Below are 23,161 nucleotides of genomic sequence, written 5' to 3' on the forward strand. Positions count from 1 at the left end.
GGGTCTGGAGCAGTCAGGTGGAGGTGCGGTGCGTGCCGTTGAAAGCCAAATCCTCAGGAAAATCCTAGAATGAATTTGCTTTCTCTCAGCGCTGTGGTGAGGATTTCATTAATAAGCAGCCTCAGCTTTCAGGGAGAGGCATTCATTAAGAACAGAGTTCTGACCTCCCCACATCCTGCGCCGGACTCAGAGAAAGGCCTTGCGATGGGGCGGAATGCTCCTCTGGGAGGTGTGGGGGGAGTGGGGGGGGTACGCTGTTTTGATGTGGGCCGACACCAGGACACGGCTCGTCTCCCCATGGGTGACAGCGCTATTAAAATTTACAGGCTTAGGTAAATTTGCTAAGGCGTCGCCGAGACAAAAGCAGTGCAAATCCATCTGGGGCCTGTTATTTTGGACAGAGGAAGATAATGCAAAGCTTTTCTTCCAGAATCAAAATGAAAAGCTAGGAGCCCCCCCATACCCAAAAAAAAGAGGGCTGGCAACAAGAATTGAGCTGAGTGGAGATTCTTTTTAACAATGATCACAGCAAAGGCTATGAGGATGTGGCAACTCTGAGCATCATAAGAGAGAATACTCTTAGAGCAGTCTGCGAGCGTGTGTTTTTCTTTGGGTGGCTCTCACAAACTCGAGTCTCTGGCACAAAACAAAACGTAATGCTGATGAGACTCGCTTTAATCCCTCATCAATCCCTCCCTCACCCGGGCCCGAGTGTGAGAGACTTAACATGTAGTTTCTTAAAAATTAATCGGGATGGCTGTCAAATCTTCCGCTGGTAGAAAGGGCCTTGTGCAAGACTGTACATTGTGAGGACTTAACACTTTGCCCCCCTGCAAAGGCGCATTAAAAACCTGCGCCACTCAGAGTTATTAGATTAGATTCCTTGTACGCTGATTTCTTTAAACTCCCGAAATCCGGGGATCAGTTGTCTCGGCAACTGCTTTGGCTACTGTTCTCCCCTCATAGTTGTGAGCCTCAGGATAAAAGTGCCGGGGGGATGCGAACAAGGTACAAAAGGAGGAACCAAATTATATCTGGTGACTGGTAGCACACTGCCACTCACAGTCAAAGAGCTCAACATCTGTTCCTTCATTCTGTCACCAAACATGCGTGGGGTGTGAATCTGGGGCTTTTTTTTGTGTGTCTGTATGTGTGTTTGCGTTTCAGATTACAGCTGGTTTTCTTCTTTTTTTCCACTGGTGACAAAAAAATCTTTTACAGCCAAACCTTCTTGTAACAAAAAAAAAAAAACAAACAAAAATATCTTAAAGCATTTCTGTAGATTACACAATATCTGTGCACAGGAAAGACCAAAGACCACCACACTGTTTAAAAAAGGCTCAAGTCTCTTTATCTTATAAAAATGGGAGGAGAGTTCCTTCCTCTAAGGAATGCACAGCTATGCGGGGGAACAAGCAAATCCCCCCCCCAGCAAACCCCTCCTCATGCCTTTCCTATGAGCCCTGCTGGAGGGAGGAGAACTCATGGAATCCGTCCATAACCTTTCACAGAGCACACAGGCTTGCACCAGTTTGGAAAATTAAGCCCCTTATAAAATCCCCCTGTGCACACGACGTTGTTAATACCTTGCTGCTGCTAACAGCTGCCATTAGCTTTGCCTGTTGGAGCAGTGCAGGGAGTAGGTTGCGAGACAGCCATATGGGTGGCTGATGTTGTCAACGCTGTTACCCCTAATAAGCCATCAAACAAAGAGGGATACATCAAGAGTGCTCTGGAAACCATCCCTGTTTCAACTTACATTGTATTATAATAGGGTAGAAAAAAAGGCGATGGAACATATTTAAAAATGTCACTGACCAGGAGGGCTTAAAATGTGCGTCATACCGTTCAACAAACATCATTTGCATACTTCTGTATCGCAATTACAGCTTTGACCAGCCCTGAATGGAATGCCCATCATTTTCCCAGTCCTGTGATGACCGTAACTAATAACGGTGAATAAGTCACTCAGAGAATTTAAAGCAGAGGTCCAAAGCTTCCCCCGCCCCGCTGAAGAAACCCCAGCGACTTTAATTGCATTCTGACAGACGTGTTGCGCTCTCTCAAAGCGTAAGCTCTCCGCTGATCATTGCAGCCTGATTTGGCGCATGTGAAATGGGGAAAAAAACAGACATACTGTGAGATGTCTGATGCAAATTAAAATCTTGTCACCGAAAGCCTTTACATTCCAGCAGCTTTGCGGGAAGAGTGTCACAGAGAGCGCTCCGACTGCAGCTCAGCTCCGAGTCTGAAACAAAAGTTGCACCGAATGATGTTTAATAAGTCCGCTGGACACACGCTGCCCAACAGCCATAACACCAAAGGCACAAAAATAATTAGATTTCATTGCACGCCTTTCCAGTCTCCGAGTGCCCTTTCAGCCTTTGTGCCCATAAACCCATTATCACTGATTAAAGATATGTAATTATCTTAAATAATCCCACTTGTGAAACATTTAAAAATAGAGGAGTCAAACAAGGAAAAAAATGTAAAATAAGTGAGAGTGCCCGAGGGCATAAAGGTGTAGGAGCATGCACACCAGCGCAGGTAGTCATGACAGTCCAAACTTTGAGGGGGAAGTGACATGCTGTAGGCTGCTAACTGGCACGTAAAATATGCAAATGTGAGTCCCATCTGTCTTTCCTACACAAATGATCTGGAGATGTCTGCTGAGGGGGAAAAATAAAAAAAACACCCTTCCACCTGACATGGCACCTGTTTTTTTTTTTTTTTTTACCCAGAATCCCCCACTAGCACGTGCAGATGTTCCCACTTGTGTGTTCTTTGCAGCGTCTCCACCGTGTGCTGATGCGTGTCTCTGCACTGTTCCAGAACACTGTCTGCTAGGCCTGACCGCCCACCCAGCTCCCAGTGTCCAGGAGGAGTTCAAAAAGCCTCGAGGGGGAGGAGGGGGTGGCTCTCTAATGATGTCTGCTGTGGGATTTTGACAATTTCGGTTTGGTATCGTCTCTGCTCTTAGTCTCACCATTTTGTATGCGGTTGCGTTAGTCACTGTGGATGAGTGCAGCTGCTAACTGACCAAATGTAAATGTACTTCTGTATCAGTCCTCTTTTCAGGTACATTTGCAAAAGGCCTTGTCGAGCCACTGAGCAGGTCTGAGAGAGTCCACAGTTTGCTGCAACTGGAGTGTGGACAACCCAAAGGCATCCCGCAGTCCATTTCAAAGCGTCCCACAGCGACAGGCGACAGACAAGATGGACAGCTTGGTGTGTGATTATTGAAAAAAAACAAACTTGTCTATCTGCCTTCTTTGGATGTTCTAGCTGCATAGCATTCCACTTTAAATTCATCTGTGGGCAGCATTATTCTCAGTATGAACTCGGTGACTGGACATCTCTGTTGTGTTACAGTGCTTCCATGCTGATGTTGTAATGTCACATACCATTGTATTCAGTGGTGTCTTCCACATTACCCCCACAGCCACCCTGAGGTATATCATCACAATGCCTGGGGTTGCACTGCATGGCAGTGTCTGCCTTACTGAGAGAAATCCATCACTGGCCTCATGGCCTTGAAAAGGCTAACCCACTCACTGCTGTGAAATTGCTCGCTCTACTTAATTCTAGCCTGGACACCCAGTGAGAAAATCACAGCTGTCATAATACAATTATCAGAGGCTGTGTTAGCTTATTTCGTTTTCCTCACAATGTCAATTTTCTGGTTAACATCAGTCAGTTGATGTAAGGCTAGCCGCTAAAATTTTTCTGAATAAAGGGTAATCATTTCTGACAGTGATTTAGTGACCAGCCAATGCCTCACAACATCCTTCACAAGGGTCCCACAATCCCCTGCACCAATACTCACAATCCCTTCCTCCTTCTGTTTTTGTTATTTATATTTATATTTTGCAATCCTCCAATGCACATGCCATGCTTTCCATGACTATTTTTCACGATACAAGTCCCACAGTGCACCAGGTGGCAAACAACTTTAGAGGATAGGTGTATCCTCCTGACACCCATGACCACGAAAGTCTGAGGGTGTTGAGGGTGGGGTGATGGGGTGGGTCAACCAACTCACCCTGATCCCCAGCAGAATGAAGCAAATTTGTTCCACCAATGTGGACTCCTGGTCATTGTCGGCTGGTTTCAAACCTGAGCCATAGGGCTCAGTCTGCACTTGCATCAAGAGCTTTTAATGTTTGAGCTACTCATCAGCCAAATCTCCTCCTGCTACCCATGGCTTCCTAAAACCCAACCAGCATCCCACGGTTCCTTTTACCAGTGGACCACAATGCCTTTCACCAGTGCCACACAACATCATCCCTTGCTCTCAACAACCTCCGCCATCCTCATCCCATGGTGCCCTTCATCAGAAACGTTTGACTCCTGTTCCGTTTTTCACATGAAATGGGCTTTTCAAACAACCACAAAAGGCTGTAAGAGGGAGTTTAGTTCTCCTCCATCCCACGGTAAAGCACCTGTCAAAAACAAAGGTGATGTGCGGAAGAAAAGCCGTTAAATCCACAGGGGGGGAAGGGCATGTTGTTTAGCTCAGTCAAACTGGGAGTGGGAGTTTATCAAAGCCATTTTCTGTCTGTTCTGCTGTGGGAGCACGATGCCTGCCATGACTTTGCAGAAGTGCCACAAGCCATCAAAAAAGCTTCAGCATTTACATTGCATCAGAAATCACACGCACACACACACACGCACACACATACACACACACACACACACACACAAAACTCTTAGAACTCAGCAATAGCAATCATGGGCCTTGAATATCCTTTTAAGTTCCTCTTTATTGCCTGTGTCTGCTTAACTACTATCAGTACAGCTAATTTCAAGCTTTTGATCATGACCAAAACTATATTTTAGAAGAAAGAAAGTTTCTGCTGGTAGTGAATATTAAAATTATTAAACTTGATATTGAAATTGAAATAGAAGGGTATTACCAAGTATATACCCTTCCTAACAATTTATATAATAATTTAAGCAACCATAAACATTAACCAAACCAGATAAATCCACACCTCTGTCAAAAACAAAAGGATTATCAAAAAAGGATGTGACTCATTTTCAGAAACCACAGCCAGGTGTGGAAGAGATTTCATCTCTACTCAAACCACTCATGGTCCTCAAAGTCACAGTCGCTTTTGTTCCAGAGTCACAGACTGCTCCCTGTGACTCAGATGTTCCTGCCGTCATCAGATTACGTGTTTGCTTAGCTGACGCCTGAGGCGACTTACATGCCTTAGACAGAGTTGCACATTCAACTGAAAGCGCTTCACAGTAAGCACTTAGGCCTGCGACAGCCCCATCCGGGATCTGGACCAACAACCCCTCAGGGTCCAAGTCTTGTTGTTCTCCCATGACACCACGCAGTGGCTTGTGTCTGTAGGACTTGGTGAAGGGAGAAGCTTTGAGCTGCACCTGTAGAATGCACACATAACTGATGGTCACAGGTGAGTTCCTATCCAGGTCAGAAGGCAGGGATTGGCTCTAATGCTCTTATCCCCATGCCAGATGGACCTCATCCCCACGTCACACGGCCCCAGACAGGACAACAAAAGCCGGCAAAAGCACCCTGGCAGAGGTAGAGGCCAGCTCTGATGTATTAAGCGATCATCGGGGTCAGGACAGCAGCCTGTCTGCTTCCTAGATCCAAAGTACAGTCACTCCTTCCCCAAAAAAACTCAACTTCAAGACCTCTTGCTGTAAAGCTGAACACCAAACACAGTGCGTCTGTGAGAGAGAGAGAGCGGTCAAAGTCCACCCTGGTAATCAAATACCGCGAGAGGAACGTTTCATGGCTCAGCACAGCCTGCACTGAACAAAATAGAGCAATAATATTTGCTTCCAGTGCTCTCCTGGTTTGTAATATTTACACCAGATATAATGGCCTCTGAAGAAAAGTTAACTCACTGTAATTGGCTGAAATTTGTCTCTTAACAATATCAAATATCATTACATTTAACCATTTTCTCCAGTGTTTCAACAGCAGATTTTATTATTTTCAGAAGCAGTAATTGAAGGAACTCTGCCATTAGATGTCTAGATGACTTAATAGCGAGATTTATTAGCAATGTTTTAGTGATAAATTAGGAGATTTTGTGGATGGAGTCACTGTCTAACCCCACCACCTTGTCACCTGGTTATTGGCTAAACTTGCAGGCCTGTAGCCCATGTTCCTCCCAATGCTCCTCTTGCTTCACACTGTCATGATCTATAGTATTACTGCAGGAAATCACTCACTAATATAATGAGAAAAAAAGCATATTGGCTAGTACACTGACTCTATAAATATCAGAATTCAAAGAAGTTTATATATACAGTATACAGGATGTGTGTAACATCACTTCACTATAGCAGTATTTTTTGTTTGCCTGTAAATAGTCTGTATGGTCAAACAAAAGTAGAAGTATGTGAGCAAACCATATTGGTAAGGGTGCTGTTTTAGGAAGGCTTTCTAGAGGCTTTCTGAAACTTTCCTCCTCTCTGACTGACAGAAGGGATTTATGGGATGTGCAGTTCTTGTTTTTTGAGCTCAAACTGCTCATTGCTTAACTACACCCCCAGCATGCTTTGTTGCAGACTCAGTACTGAGATGACATTTGCAATGTATACCATGGAGCATCACTCATTCAAGGGAGACTGACTAATTTGTCAGGGACATACAACACAATATATTTTAGTTTTTCTTTGGAGTAGTCCTGTAAACACCATTCAGCCCTTTTAAAGTTTTGCATTACCGCAGTTCATCCTGTGATGTGCCTTAAACTCTACTTTGCAGACAATGTCATCAGTCACTGTAAAGAGACATGGAAAATTTCCTTTTGATTAACAATGCCCATTAGCTCTGGAACCACTCACTAAGGGGCTCAGCTGAATGCCAGCGCTCTCGCATTGGTGCTCAAACATCAACAACCCCTTTCACCACCAACCTTGCCATTACGCTCTGCTCGGCTCAACAGAAAAACACCACTTACCCTCAGTGCACTCCATTACAATGTCACCGCGGAGGTCAGGTTGCGTACTATCAACAAAACAGTCTTGCACGGTCTAAAAATGCAACATGGATTCTGAAGTGCACCACAATATCTTGTGTATCACATACATAGTTAGATGCCTATGGCTTCATAACGGAATTCAAGAATTTCCTCTGAGTGAGAGTGAGTTTTTTTATATTATTCTCTACCTTATAAAATTTGCTCCTTGCAGTTTATTTGATCTACAGATGGTAAAAGATGGCCACTAGGAGGGCCCGGCTCTTCTAGATTTAATTTAGTGCTGGAGAAACAGAGGGGAGGAAGCGCTTCAGAAAGGCTGGTGCTTCACACAGCCCGTTTGGGCTAGGGGGTCTCTCCATCACAGAGGACATCAGTGGCACCGACCCCAAACGAGGCCGGGGAAGACACGCTGCGTTGGAGCATGGCGCTTCACACAGCCCGTTTGGGCTAGGGGGTCTCTCCATCACAGAGGACATCAGTGGCACCTACCCCAAACGAGGCTGGGGAAGACATGCTGCGTCGGAGCAGACAGCTGGGTCTCAACTCGGTGGGGGATTAGCAGAGGCTCAGGGCCATGACACAGAGGGGATAAGTGTCACGGGCAGAAGAAAAGGCAACTAACGGATTAAAGAGGCCCGCCGACGCTCATTAAAACCTGTAGTAGGCCATGGATATCATGAATGAATGAATGCCAGGGTTTTTTTTTTTACCCAGCATCCACTGCAAAGAGAATGTGCATACCATTTCAAAGAGAAGAAAGTCTTTCCATGTTGTTGTGTATTTTGCACATCACCTCCCATGGGGATGATAATGGCTCTCTAGGCCCACTTATAAAGTTAGTACAGAAAAAAGTTAATTAATGCAAAATGGTATGGAAATCATCCCACTTTTCATATTCTTTGTTTACTGTGTAACCCTGAATAACCTGGGTTTTTCTCTGAATGCATATTCAATGTACTATTGTATGTTCTCAGCAGTGTAAGCTGTGAGCAATATGGGCTTCTCTGCTGGTGGGGGTATTACATTTCTATTCCAGGAATGGTCGCTGCTGATTGGGGAATAAGAATTCTATCCCAGAAATGGTCACTGCTGACTGGGGAATAAAGATTACATTCTAGGAATAGTCAGTGCTGAATGGACAATAAGGATTCACTGACATTTTACTTTTTGACCCCTAGCAGACACTCTTATCCTGAGTGACCTACAAGATAAATGCATGTAACGTAACATTTACATTGTTTACATTGTAAATGCTCTTTTCCTGAGGGACTCCAGAAGTCAAGCACAGAAGACATCCAGCAAGATGCACAAAATGTTCTACAAACAAGGAAACCATCATCCACAAACACACAAGAGCCAGTGTCAATCACACAGGGGTGAGACCACAAATGCACATCTGTCCCAGCACACAAGTGCAACACAATATATCCAACAGGAGTGTATTGTTTGGATACAATATCAACACATACCCATATGATAGAATGATATGATAGTAGATTCCATTCCAGGAATGGTCAATGCTGGTGACAAGAGTGACTTTTGTGCGGGGTGTTAATGAGACACTTAATTTGCATAAAATAACAGTACTGAAGAATACAAATATGAGGGCTGTGAGATAACAGCAGAATTACAAGAGCGATTACCTGATTTTGTTTATGCAAGCAAGAGAGAAGAGGGAGAGGTTGTTATGTTACAGTTGGCTGTGCTTGTGTGACAGTGAGACAATGAGGTCCTTGTGCACAGCTCATGTGAGAAGGTCACCAGTGCTTGCTGCAAGATGCTTTACCCTACAGCATATCCACTTACAGTACAGTTCATCCAATGGTTTGGAACATACTCCACTCTCATATCAGTGACCAGGACACCGGCAGGCCCAGAGGAATATGAACATTGCTAATGAGCCGCTAATAAATACACAACCACTGAGAGGTATTTCTGATAAGGTGTGCTTTTGATTACTGTTGTTTCCTTTTGTTTGTGCCCTGGGGTTTAAAAAGGAAGAGCAGCCTATAGCCTAAATTCTCTTAAGTCAATCACTGAGGAGACAAAAGGAATAAAATTTGCCAGGCTGAGCGAGCCACTTGCTCATGTCAGGCTGCATCAAAGATAAATGGCAGATGAATGTGTTCCCTTGCTGGTAGTCTAACCTTGAGTTTGCAGAAAGCTTACCAAATACGTGCTGCAGAATTTAATACAAAACATTACGGGCTACGTATACTGTCCTACAAATAATCACAAGTAATTTGCCTCACGCTTTTCATTTAACCTACACATCTTAGTGGGTCTTGAAATACATGTGAAGTTTCCTCAAAAAAAGGCAGTTTTTTTGAATATGCATTCATCTGAGCGTACACTAAATAAACAACCCTTTTCCCCCACTCTGGCACCCAGTGAGTCTGTAAACACATCATTTAACCTGTCAGTAGAGAGAAAATGTGTCTGTGATTGAGTGTATGGCGCATCTAACCGTCTGCGCATCCACTGACTGCTGCGAGATTTAGTTTTAAAATGCCGGCAGAGAGGATTACAAACCAGCATGGGTTTGGGAGCGCAGAGCGGCCATGTTGATGGCGAGATGGGGAGTTTCGTGCCACAGCCTCTGTTGTGTTGAGGAAGCGAGTCTGGCTGATAAACCTGGCCCTCGGGGTGGACAGGAACGCTACGTGAGCATCTGAGTGATCCGCAACAGCAAGTTCAAAGGCTTATTTTTGGCAGAACGAGACCTAAGGAAAAGCAAACAGTGGTAATCCGGATGCTGAAAAGACAGATATCCTGGAAGTACCTCAGACATCTGATAAAGCAAGAGTGTTTGAACACTGGGTTTCCCAGAGGTCTCGCCACAAGGGAACTTCACTTTGTGTTCCTTAAGATTCACAACGCTAAGATAAACAGCAGTAATCAAATTATGAAGTGAAGCCTGGAAATTATGTTTGTGCAAATCAGGGCTGCCTGTTTCTAAACCTTTTAAACTTTTAAAAACAGCGTCACTGTATGAAAACAAACAATTTCATTATAAAACGTGATGTATTCAAAATTGGCAACAGCTTACTACTAAATGACATCCCATATGTATTAAATTCAATACAGTTTATTATTTGGCAACTACTGTAATTCAGTGTTTTATGGCCTTATAACACATTGTTATATGGCAATAAACCAAAAGTTTGATAATATGACCTACAACCTGGAAGTAATTTGCTTTTGTTCAGCACACAGTTTGGGAGCATAGCCTAGTTAATTCAATGTCATAAATACATCATAATCAAGCAGGGATGACAGAGGAATAAGGAACATTTGTTAGGACTGATACTATTATTTATTACTCATTTGTCACAGGTATTCAAGAAGATAATCCCATATTAAGGGATTATTCCTTTTTATGGTGAAAACAGTTTACTGTTGATACAGCAGGGAGTTATGGGAGAGGATCGTACGGTGAAGGCATATAGCTACAAAACCTTCTTTTGCGAGTACAATAAATTTAGTCATAAATTTTGTCAAATTTAGTCAATCACTCAACACTGAAGTTAAGAGCACTTCACTTGAATTTGATGCCTCAACCAGTCACAAATCTAAAAACACCAGCCCAGGAGTGATGTCTTTGTCTTCTATATCTGACAATCAGTAACACTTGAAAGTAAGCTATTTGAGTCAAACGGATTCTTGTGCCCAGTGCCATGACTCAATATATAAAGGTGAGGCCAACATTTAATATTTGAACACTTTATGAAGCACACAGAGAAAATCCAAGAAAGCATAAATATTGAGATCCAGTTCTGTGCCTTAAGACAAATTTGACTTCAGCTGTATGCCTCCTTCGGGGATGAAAAATAAACTATACACAGTGGGAACACTGCAGGTCCCTACATGCATGCTCTTGGTTTATTTTCTTGAGTGTGTTTGTGGGGGCTGACCAGTCCAGCTCGTAATGCTGCCTTCCCATTGTTTTCTCAAGAAAGAACCGGAATGTACACACCCTTCTCGTTGCATTTTCTCTTCACTTTCCAGCAACCACAAGCATGTGCACGTGCACGTGCATGTTCAAATTAATCATATAACTATTACAAATAATTCAAAAGTATAGGAAAATAGAACATTATTGATGTGTTGAATGACTGAAAAAAGTATATGCTGTGCTATTTCTGCTGTTGAAAATGTTTTGGTTTTTCCCCTGAATTGTAGGCTTTAGGCACAAAGACTCTAATGCTAAAATGACAATGAGGGGAAGGAACATTAAGGACAGCAGGGTCAACAGACCAACACATGAAAACACCTTAGCATGCCTCATGGTTTCCAGGACAACGCTACGCCACTGCTTAACACAGACCACTCCATGGAAGATTCACTGCTTCCATCTCTGTGACTATGGTGATTACCGCCAACTGGCGAACACAGAGATCCACCGGCTAGCAGACTTGCACTGTTATTCCTCTTACAATTGATCTGCTTCTGCATAGCCACATACTGCATGTATTATTAATTTAGATGAGATTTCAGTTCTTCTGACAATATTGCATTGTTTTTCAAGGGATGTCGCTTTAAGGAAAGAATTAATTACTTGCGTGGAGTCCCAGCAGTATCCTTTTTTGAGAGCTTAAAATTATGAGCCTAGTGAATGATTGTAAAATGGTTAAGTGCTACAGATGGCTGATTCTGATGATTGGTAGGAGGAAGAGTTTGATCACGCGGCACTGGCCTAATGTTGCAGATTGCTCTTACCCCACAACAATGAACATTGTCTTCCCTTTCTGTTTCGCACAGCTAGGCTCCCGAGGCGGGTGACTTTTAAGAGGCTCATTTGGGCCGATCCATTGCAAGCTTTCCCTTTTTCCCTGCTGTGTCCACCTGTGTCCTCCAAGCAAGTCTGCTTCCCAGGCGGAGCCCCGCCATTGTCCTCCAAGTTCCCAGGGGGTCATGCAGCAAGGAGGGAGGGGGTCTCTCTCTCTCTCTCTCTCTCTCTCTCTGTCAGCGCTGTCTGCCCTGCACCGAGTCTGAATCATAACCATCATAATCTGCTATTTTACCACTGAAATGCAAACATATATCCTCTATGTGTTGGATGACACCATTACAAAATCAATTTTAGAAGAACCATTTATTATTGAAAATGTACTTAAGGAATGTTGTAACATTGACTTCATTTTAGGCTGTGTGATTTATCAGCAAATGAAAGTGAGACGTGCTAAAGCATACAGCCGCATTGGAAGACATGGAAAATCGATCAGCAAAAGTTTCATTTTCAAGACATCCTGTCCACTCATTCAAGAGCCCCCGATAACTTGAAAAATCAGTTCAATAGAAAACTTCCGATCTACAGCGCATATGTAAATTCTGTTGATGTACCTTTCCTTCCGTGGCACTTCAATAAATAAAAAAAGCATTTATAGGAACTGTAATTACACTTTCTGCAAACAGTTCATGAGAGGCAATCAGAATGTTCGGAAAACGCCATTTTTCCACTTATTGACTTGGCCTGGTTTCATTTTGCTGGGACAGTTTAGTAAACGTGTTTTGATTTAATCTGACTTTAACTAGCAGGGGAGTGCAGATTGCTGTTAGGCCTGAAATGATTCAGTATAATTAGACCGACACCGGGAGAGATAAACAGCAGCGCGCAGTGGGGATCGATCTTTTGTATGCTGTAGTAATTGTGTTTTGCTACCGAATGGCATGTGACTTCTTTCGACAGAGCCCGCGCGATCTTCCATGATGAGTGAGCTGCCGTTGTAGCCTCGGGAAAGACACAGTGTCCCAGTTTTAGTGTCATGCTCTGGGGCCAGGGCTGAATTTAGGGGGTTAAAGAAGGATTGAACCCAGACGGTCCAGTCTCCGAGAAGCCAGCCGAGTGTAGCCCGCCCTCAACCAGTGTGTTCTCCATGAGCCGTCAAGTAAATCACGATCTCATCCCAGCGGTTTGGGAGCGATGTGGACACGGGGGATGTACATGGCTGGGCTGGCTCAGTATTGACATGATCATTTGTGAAAAACGTCCTTGCTTTCTGTTTTTTTGGGGAGGGTTTCTCACGTCGTTGTGCTCAATGCTAAAGTCTTAAATCAGTGCATTCTGTGTTGTTTTAAGTGTATCCTAAACACTGTGAGTCTGATTTGAGAAAGTGTAAATAGTTTTTTTGCAACAAATAATACTTTTAAGCTGCTCCCTGTCCTTGCACTGTCTTACTGCAGATGTGTTTTTTCAAACCCTTTCCTTCTCACATCGCTGTGTGAAGGCCATGCGTGTGGCCCAGTAGACATCAGAGTCAGCCATCTTCTCCCTATCGCTGTGAGTACAGGGAAGCTTCGCAGACAACTTCCTGTTCAGTTAAACTGGATTCAACCCGTCATCCTCGAAACATCTTTTTTTCAACGTGAGACGTCACACCTACACGTGCACCTGATACGTCCCCGGGCAGCCGACCGAGAGCCAGAGCCCACGGCTGGAGTCTGCACAGTTCAGTCTTAATTTTCAGATGAGCGCAGTAGACCCTCTGTCGTGATAATGACATACTTTCCACAGCCCACTCTTCGTAATGGAAGAGAAGCTTTTATCTGATTGTTGTTTTCAGAGAGACAGTGGCTTGCCCCTGCTTGTTGATTTTCTCTTGAATCATCATCTACGCTTTCAGAGGTGGTGAGTGGAGACTGGGGGAGGGGGAATGACTGGGATCCAGACAGTGCGATAGAGAAATACAACATGTAGTCATGCTGGAAGCTTGATGTGCAGACAGTGTTACAGCCACTGATGCCATTAACATTTACCAGTCATCTATCCAATCAATAACATTACTTTCACATTAACAAATATGTAGCTATTTTACTGTCAATTCACACGTGCTTTACTTTAGTGAATGTTAGTAAAGCATATTTTTTCATGGTACTTTTTTGTAGTGAGGTTTTTAATTGAAGGGGGCAAATAGAAAAGACCATGCCTAATATCAGTCTGCAGCATGGCTGCCCTAATTTTAAGGGGTTGTGAGTTGATAGAGTGGAGACATCCAGGGCTGGCTCCAGCTCCCTGAAATGGCAAGGTCACTGGCAGCTGGAGTTTGTGGGTAGGGACCAACTGTCACTAAGAAGAATGATTAGTCAGAAATTGCTGCCATGGGTTGAGGTGCTTGTTAGGGCCAGGTGAAATTTTTGCTGCAGCCTGCTCGACAAGGCCCTCCTGTAGAGCCTGTCCTGGTGGTATCCTCTGACTCCCCGCAAGACATGTGATTCTGAGCATTACAGCGGTGTATGGAGCAATACCACTTTGATGGGCTGTCATCCCTCTGGAGGGTTCACTTTCACCTTATGGCTGTTAAATTCTGTGAAAGTCTGGCCACGGCTTCTCCCTCTCTGAGCTTTCATTGCTTCAATAGAGCCACGTCATGGTTTTTTTTTTGTGCTGTTAAATCGATTCTTGATACTTCAGCAGTATTAAAATCTTCTCCTAATGTCAACCATAAATCTCTTATATAACATTGAAGCACCTGCACTGTATTCATCAGATATTCATTTGAGTTGTAAAGCATAGCTTTATTGCACCCTCATATTAACTGTTACCAAAACTGTCACAACTTTGCAATCTATATTTTTCAAGTGCAAAAAGTCAATTACCTAAAAACAAGAGTCATCAACATCAAATGGTATACTGTTGGATTTCAGAATTACAAATGTTATTATCCTTGTTGTGGGGAAAGAAAATAATTTATATTCCCCTTCATGATGCATGTTTACCTCAGAGTCCTTATTAATCCAGTAAGAACAGAACAGAATATGCACAGTCACCGAGAGTAGAGTAAATTGGCTTCCTCTCTTTTTGTTTCAACTTTATTATTGCTGTCCGGCATCTTCCCTCCAGGGCCTCTAACTGACTAAAATTTCCATAGCTTTGATTGGCCCAGCAGGTCCTCCCAGGCAGCTGCATACACCTGCCTCAGTGATGGATATTCAGATCATATAATAGGATTTTCAGCAGGGGAGAAGGAGTGATCAGAAAAGCTTTCGAACGTTAAATGTTGTTGTTCCCCAGGAAGATGACAGGCAGGAAAGCAAGAGGCTCGCATAGCTGTTGGAAAGGCCATCCTCGTCGCATGAAAATGTGCGTGAGCAGCGACGCTTTGTTGTGTTGCAACCCAGACACGCCCGTGGCAGGGATTCCCGCTGGCCTTTGTCCATCCGGTTGTGTTCCGCCCAGCATTATTACAGGGGTTCCTGTTTACACAGTGGTGAAACATCAACCTGATTGCCCTCAGAGTCACGGCCAACATCTCAGCTCCACCGCTAATATGCAGAGATACAAATGCAATAAAATCAGAGGGAACAGTCCTTATTACCATATTTGCTGACATGAAAAAACAGATATTTGTATGGATGTATGTACGTACTTATATACATACATACATACATAGATACATTGTATTTATATGCATATATATATATATACAGTATATTCTTTTTGGTGGGCCATTTTAATTACAGAATAGGTTATAAAGCAGTATTGGTCTATGGTACATTTCTTTTTCTTTTCAGTGAAAAGGGTATTAAATGGATCCTGTAGACCTACAATGAATTGACAGGAAAAGACCTGTTTTGATGAAAGTTAGAAAGGAGAGGGAGAACAAAGACAGGCTTCTATTCAATGGACTGCCTGGATCGCTGGAACGACAGAGCCGGCAGCCGTGGGAGCTTATTAACTCTAAACAAGAGCCTGTCCAAAGATTATCACCATTATTACCAGGTGAATTTGGAGCACTCGATGCAAATCCCCAATGAAAGAGAAAGTTCAAGCATTCATCTGCAGCAGAATTAGAAAAGGCAAGCCGTGAGCAGGCTACACTGCGCTGCTGCTCCTTTGAGTTTGCTTATCAAAACGGGGGCCGCTTTCCAATATGCGGCATGTCATTGATCGCATCTTGCCTTCCCTGTGTTTATTTAAATTCCAGGTTTATCATCTGAACGGCTGGGGAGGAGCAGTTAAACTGGCAATGAGTCAGCCAAGCAGAAAGTTTAATAGCCCTCAAAAACAGTTGCCACTGAAGTATGGATAATGGGGGTGACATGGGAAGTGTAGTTTGCGCCATCCTTCAGCGTGACGGATCAATTAATTCAGTCAATACTGCACTTCAGTTGTGCAGAGGTGTAGAATAATGGTTAGGAGACATGAGCTGAAGATTCAGAGAGGGTACTTTATGCAGCATTAACCGCTTGGCAATGTTTAATGGTATCTTGTTTAAATAGGGAAAATAAGCCACTGTAAGCTGTTCTGAGCAAAGGTGTTTATAAAGAAATTTTACACAGTTTTTAGTTTATGCCTGTGGAGCATGGCTATGCACTCATCTAGTTAGAATTCCAACTGTAAAAAAGGCCATATCTGCTGGAGGTGGGTCGTGAACCTTCACTGTGAGATGACACTGGAAGCCAAGGATGAAACAGACAATGCATGTCTCGGCAGGTCTTCACCGTATGCACTTTGCATGCTAATGACATTGTTATTTGGAGAGAGAAAATAACAGACTCGAAATGCACGGCCTTCAGAAGACAGAGCTGTCTGACAACAGATCATGACAGATATCACACAGTCATACAGGAGGAAGAATCCTTCACTGAAGTCATTTGTAATCATCACTGTAAGCAGAAGTGCCTTCTAGAGCACTCATACATCACTTTTTTAAGAGGTGCTGTGGTTTTACAGTTAGGTTATCTGCTCTTGTACCAGACATCTGTTATACAACCCCTAGCTGAATCATGCCAAAACCGTTGAACATGTTGCTGCACTTCCTTCCTGTTGGAATCCAGTGTTGCTGTGAATTACTGAAGTCTTATGGATTAATAACTACCTTGTTAAGGTTACCGAATTCCCTTGACAGTTCAAGACATCAGATTCAAAGCTGCTGAAGAGTGTTGCTGAACACTGTCCTGGTATGGAATGAAGTTGGGCTTGACCCTCTCACCAAGTCCCCCCCAGCCCTGCAACCTTACTTTTCGAATTGCCAATTGTATATTAGGCTTGTCTCACCATGACTACCCCTGCACCCGTGCAGGAGCTAAGGTAAGACAAATGCAATCCTCTGTTACACTCGCATGCAGCCGATGGCTGTTGTTCACACTGCAAGTCACACGGCACACTATATTAAAGTGGGCTCTGCTTGGAGGATAGGCATTATTGTGCCTATGCCTTCAAATCACAGGGTGCCTGAAAACATTGAGACAAGGGGATCTACCCACCAACATACCCACCCCTGTCCCCAGCAGAACAAAGTTCAGTTTGTTCCACCGCTGTAGGCTCCCAGTCATTGTTGGTTGATAACATTGCTTCCCCTCAGGACAACTGCTTTAAGCACTGAGCTACTCAGAAGCCCCTGACCTCATTGCCTTGACGGAACATGATTCCTCCCATACATATTTTTGATCAACAGGGACAGTGTATGCCAACCCCTCCCCATCCATCCACAAACCAATTGTTTTGTGATCACTTTTGTAACTTCTGCTGTCTGGAGGCAAGTGCAAGCACTGCGTGTGGGTGGGTGGGTGGAGGGGGGAGGTTCTCTTTATCAGAGTGTACTTTATTCCACCTGGAGAATGAACACCACTATCAACACTCCACTGCATGTGTACTCAACAGTCAGAAACTCCATTGTACCGTGATTATGAAAATGCCTGTTCCCACGGACCTCAAACGACTAGCTTTGAATTTAACACAGTGGACTGAATCATTTTTACTCAGAGAAAAAAAGGTATCACAGCTACTCCAGCTACAGTGTACACACAGAAAATCCACACCTATCATAATGTTAACCGACTCATTCTGCATTGCTGCTATCCCATGTCATGTGCCGTGCGCACCGTACCTCACTCTCAGTGCTCCTTGACTGTGGCACTGCATAAAACCTTTGGGAACAGCTGGGAATTAGGATGCTGAATGCTTTCGCTGAGTTTTATGGATGTGTCCCGCGAGCTCAATTGCATTTTGTGGACATTAATGTGCAATTGGTTTTGATGCAGAACATGAGAATAGACCAGCTACAGCAGCATACCAAAGTGTGACTATGTATCATAGGTATGACATATAACCAAAATGTGATGTATATCACATGCATGTTCACAAATTATACTTCCTACAGTGCAGAGATGCTGCTTATGCCTAGTGCTGCTCTTGGGTTTTTGCATAGTACCTTGTATATGTGAACAAATGCTGTTGCTGCTCTTGATCGTTTGAATTTTGTACTCTGTCTTACATTTTCATGCTCTCATATGCCACTTTTCTGAATGTGGGGGAGGGTTGCCCCTCTCACCTAATTGATCTCAGACACGCTGCAATTTAGCAGGCATCTCTGAGCTGCTCATATGACTGCAGTGGAGAAGCCCCTATCCTCCAATGAGCACCCACTGTAGTGCACTATGTGACTTGTAGAGCAGAAAGTAGCTGATGGCTGCATGCAAATGTATCTGAGAATTGCACGTGATGTTCTCACACTGAGACGACCCTGCTCCTGCTATGTGCTTGATAATTCCAAAACATGGTTGCATAAAGGGAAAAACAATCATTATAATAGTGATAATAATTTGCGTCATTTGGACCACCGACCCCAGTAAGGGCTTTTGCCAAACTAACACAAGACAGATTGCTCAGAACCAGGCTACAGATAATGCACTGAGTCAGCATACAGGACCCATTCAAATTCTGTTCTTGCTGTAAGTCATTGAGGGGGGGAGGGGGGGGGGGGGGATGATGCCGTAGACACACAAGCTGCCCAGCCTTCTGCCAAATTACACACCATGGAGATACCATATTCTTTGCCACCAGCTGACACGCCTAGTCTCAGTTGTGGACACTAAAGGCATTGACAGAAAAAAATCATGTTAAACTCTGGGCTATGACAGAGATCTTAAATCTGTGAGTGGAAAACTGAGAGGAAATTGTCTTTGCCACATTCAAGCAGAAGTTTTATCATGCTTTAATCTGGCTTTGGCAACATAAGCGTTGCAAACAGCAAGATTTATGGATGTACCACCTGGCCCCTTTTTGTGCCACACTGTTCGATGACTGGCTTGCTCCTCGAGGAAGGCACAGTTTATCATCATAGCAACCTGTAGGGTGCCAATGGACAGCTCTAGGCTGCACAAAACAATGAACTATTCAGCTGCAGTAATCACTTCATCAATTATGGACTGGATTGAACCAGCAGAACTTCTGTCCACTTCTATGTGTTTAAAATGTGCCTCTATTTATTTTATGTCTGTAAAAGAAATAACCACTTTATCTGTGCCCTTGTGCATTTCGTTGTGAGTTTCATATCTGGAAATATTGAGCAGAGGGGTTTAAATGAGGGTGGAACAGAGGGTGACAGAGAGTTCTGCTCACGCTTCCAATGTGGGCCTCTTCAGCTAGCTTTCCCAAAACCTCTGGATCTGACAGTTCAAACAATGTTGGCTGTTTCCACAGGACAGGAGCAAAATGGAGCCAATTCATTGTGTAGCTATCAAAACAATCCTTGGTTGAGACAGAAGGATCAGGAAAACAGCGCTCTGAAATGTCCGATTAAAGAAAACAGTGCTCCACTCTGCAAGCCAGGAGAGCCATGGTCTTCAAGTTTAACTTTGTGCTAAAGGGGCAAACCCCTATACATAGACCTTAGAGCACTCGGATGTAGTCATGGCCAATGCATATATACATTATATACAAAGTAATTTGAGGGCCCAAACCTGCAGAAGTAAGCAGACAACCCCTCTCATAAAACATATAATGCCTGATTTCTGAAGCACCCAGAGAAATTTTTCAGGCAGGCATCTGCATCACTGCCTCACACCGGGGTCCTTACCTCCAGCCTATGGGCAAGGTGTCTGCCTGACTCATTTCTGAAAGCGCACATTGTGTCATACTAGGTCACGTCTGTTTACGACTAAACCATCACGGGTGTGAAATTTAGCCATGTAAGCTGCAACGGATCAGAGATCCAGAAATCCTGAACCTGAGTCTGGAGTGCATCCTCACAGCTGGATGGCAGGTAGCTGCTCCGCCTGCGACTCCACCCAAAAGCTTGCCTTTCGCTGAGAGCAAAACTGAAAAGACAACACTTATGCTCCGTTGCCTACATCTGTCTGCGCTCCCCGAAGGCTTACATACAAAGCTGACATTTAGCGGTGGCTTTCACACAACACAACATCCTTGTTGACACATAATCAGTGCTGCACTGATGAGAGGAGACATAGTCCCTTGCTTTGTCAGTAGTAGATCAGCATAGCTAATTACCTCTAACCTACAATTAAGGTACCATTTCACAGTGAAACAAGCCTTAAGGATGATGGAATAGCTCAACCAAGAAACACTGTCACTGTTTCAATTGCCATGCTCTTACCTTACAACTGTAAGAGCCCAATGATTTTTAATGGTGCACTTTCAAAGCTGTATTTATAAGTGAATAGCCCATTCGTTATTACCCTCAAGCAACTGCAATACAATTCTCCATCACTGATGGAGCACTGTGATGATAATGATAATCTGTTTTAGGCTGGAGTTGCATAATGCCCCCATAAGAACAAATAATTACCCAGGCCCTGTTAGCACTTGGTTTAATGTCGACATCAGTAATGTCCATGCAGCAGGAAACCTTTAGTTTACAAAAGTGGGACAACCATTAACTGAAGAATTTCCTTCCTGCTTCCAGAACACCCTCAACAAATGTCTCTAAGACCTTCACTGAAAGAACTGCAACAGACACGCTATGGAATGCAATAAGGGACACATTGGACCCACAAGGATCTTTCTATCTGCCCCATTCATGGTTCACTTTCATGATAACAAAATTATGTCCAATATGAAAGAAAATAGAAAGAAAACAACATATCAATGCAGGGAGACATAACATTGGTCTTTGAGGGTCATCATTTTTGTTATTACTTCCTAAAGCTCCTCAACAGTACACTTATTCTGCCAAACATACAGCTAGTTCTACAGTCATGTTACCAGCATACAATAAAACACTTTCTGTCACTGCAAATTTGCCACTAGCTCCAGGGGTTCAAAAACTATACAGAACATGTACAGAACAAACAAGTAGACATCTTTTTTCTGAAGAGGAAACACAACAGCATGAATATAAAAACAGTCTTCCAAAAGTAGATCAGATGCCAGATAGTCTGAAATGTGGTGCAAACTGCAGAGTTAAAAATCATCTTGCAGAGCATGACCAGGAAAAAGTTGCAGAGAGAAGCTTCATGGCACACTTTCTAGGTTCTCCTTCTCATTGACTGATCATTTTACCAAGCAAATTAGCCAATTTAAGAGACAGTAGGATGTTGATGTCCCATGTAAGATGTCCTAACAAAGCACTTTTATTTTTTTTCTAGATCACAGGAAAGAGAGGCAGCCGATCGGAATTTAACCATTTCGCTTTGTCATCTTTTGAATTTTTTTTTGTTTCCAGATGTCTCTCAGTTTAATTGATAACATCTCAATAATCTAGATGTACTTTACATCAATGTTAATATTTTTGAAATGGATGCGCTGCATTCTTCCAATAAAAATAAATAGACTGCCACATTTTGGGAAAAAAAGCAAATTAGCTTCCCAGTTTATTGATTGTAAGCCTAATTAAAAACGGCCTTCGTCATTATCTCTCCATACATCTTATCTAACTAACACAAACCGTCCCGGCAGCAAGGAATAAATCCCTTCTTTTCCGTGGAACAGGCCTGACAGGACTCTTATCAGAGGGCAGAGATGCCCCAAAACAACCTCACTTGGCAGATACTGTCTCCATATAAGGGAAAACAAACAGGATTGTAACCCTCTTTCCCCTTGTCCCCTTGTACTGGGACAGCCAAGTGTCACATAGTTTGGGCAATGGTGTGTTTCAAAACCCAGCATTCTGCTCTACAGGCCTGTAACTCTGTGGTCTTGGGTCCCAGATGGGAGGCTACAGAGCCCTAAACCACAGTCTCTTCATCCTGGCTGTTGGGGATTACTGCAAGTGCTGAGTAACTGGAAACTTAACTTCATTCATTTCTATGGATTACAATGTTTTGGGGCTTCTGGGACACATTCGTCAGCACCCCCAGGGGGATTTGAGGTCAACCATCGCACAGAGGGGAACCGTCTCTGTGACCAGCTGTCCAGACACAAACTAACTCCTCCACAGACTCCATAAAGAATAAAGGCTGACAGTTACGGTAGTGTGATAATCAGCTTTTTCTGACCATCTTTAATTGCGTTAGAGAGTGCTGCATTGATTTCGACCTGCGGTAGTCTGCCGGGTATGACAGATGGACCAAGGTTTACCGATTTATTGATCACAAGCGCTCTCACAGCAAACCCTGCTAACACAAAGATGAGCGTTCAATTAACACATCTCCACATCTCATTGGACTGTGGGGAATTAAGGATTAATTGCAAGAAAAAAATCCACAGTGACATTCCCCGGAGCGCGAGAAAGAACTAAAGATCTGCTTCAGTGTACTGCAGCAAGGAGTTACCCCACTGAAGTGTCATGTTGTATAAAAACAACTAAAAACACTGATAACCTCCATATGAACTGTAATAAAAAAACAGAACAACCACACCTAAGTGAAGCATTTCCCCCAAAAAGAAGGCTGGATGAGACTGTTTAGATAAGAAGGAAACACTATTGCACGTAACTGCAATATTTATGCAAAAAGAGAAAAAAAGATTAGACTTTAGCCGCACAACGCCCTGCTGAGCAGCTTAATTCTATCCTAAATTTATTGCTGCATCTGTTTGATCCGCTCCTCTGGGTAAATTAGAGAATACTTCTGAATCTGGGCCTTTTTACATGAAATATGGTGTTTTGAATGGAGAAAACACCAAGCCAGAAAATTCCAATCATTTACTCCTACCAATGATGTGCCAAGCAAGGCCACAGTTATGGAAACATTCAATACAAAAAGAGGACCCAGTTTTACACCATGTGGAGCTGCATCAGTGACACTGGAGAGTGACTCAGAAACACAAGACATTGTTCCCAACCAGTGGCCTGATATGCCCCAACCCAAATGGAAAATGAAGGTTTGAACAAACATTCACTGAAAACCTGAGGAGAAATAAATACCTTGTGTGTCAAAGACAAATTCATCGGCTGACAGCTGCACAGTGGCATTTAGCTGGGACAATAAAGTGACATATCACGGCCAAGGCCTAACAATTCCAGGTAGGCATTAGCCTCTGTATGTGGCAGCTATAATACCATAATCGT

Source organism: Megalops cyprinoides, chromosome 10 (assembly GCF_013368585.1).
Source record: "Megalops cyprinoides isolate fMegCyp1 chromosome 10, fMegCyp1.pri, whole genome shotgun sequence".
NCBI classification, from domain to species: Eukaryota; Metazoa; Chordata; class Actinopteri; order Elopiformes; family Megalopidae; genus Megalops; species Megalops cyprinoides.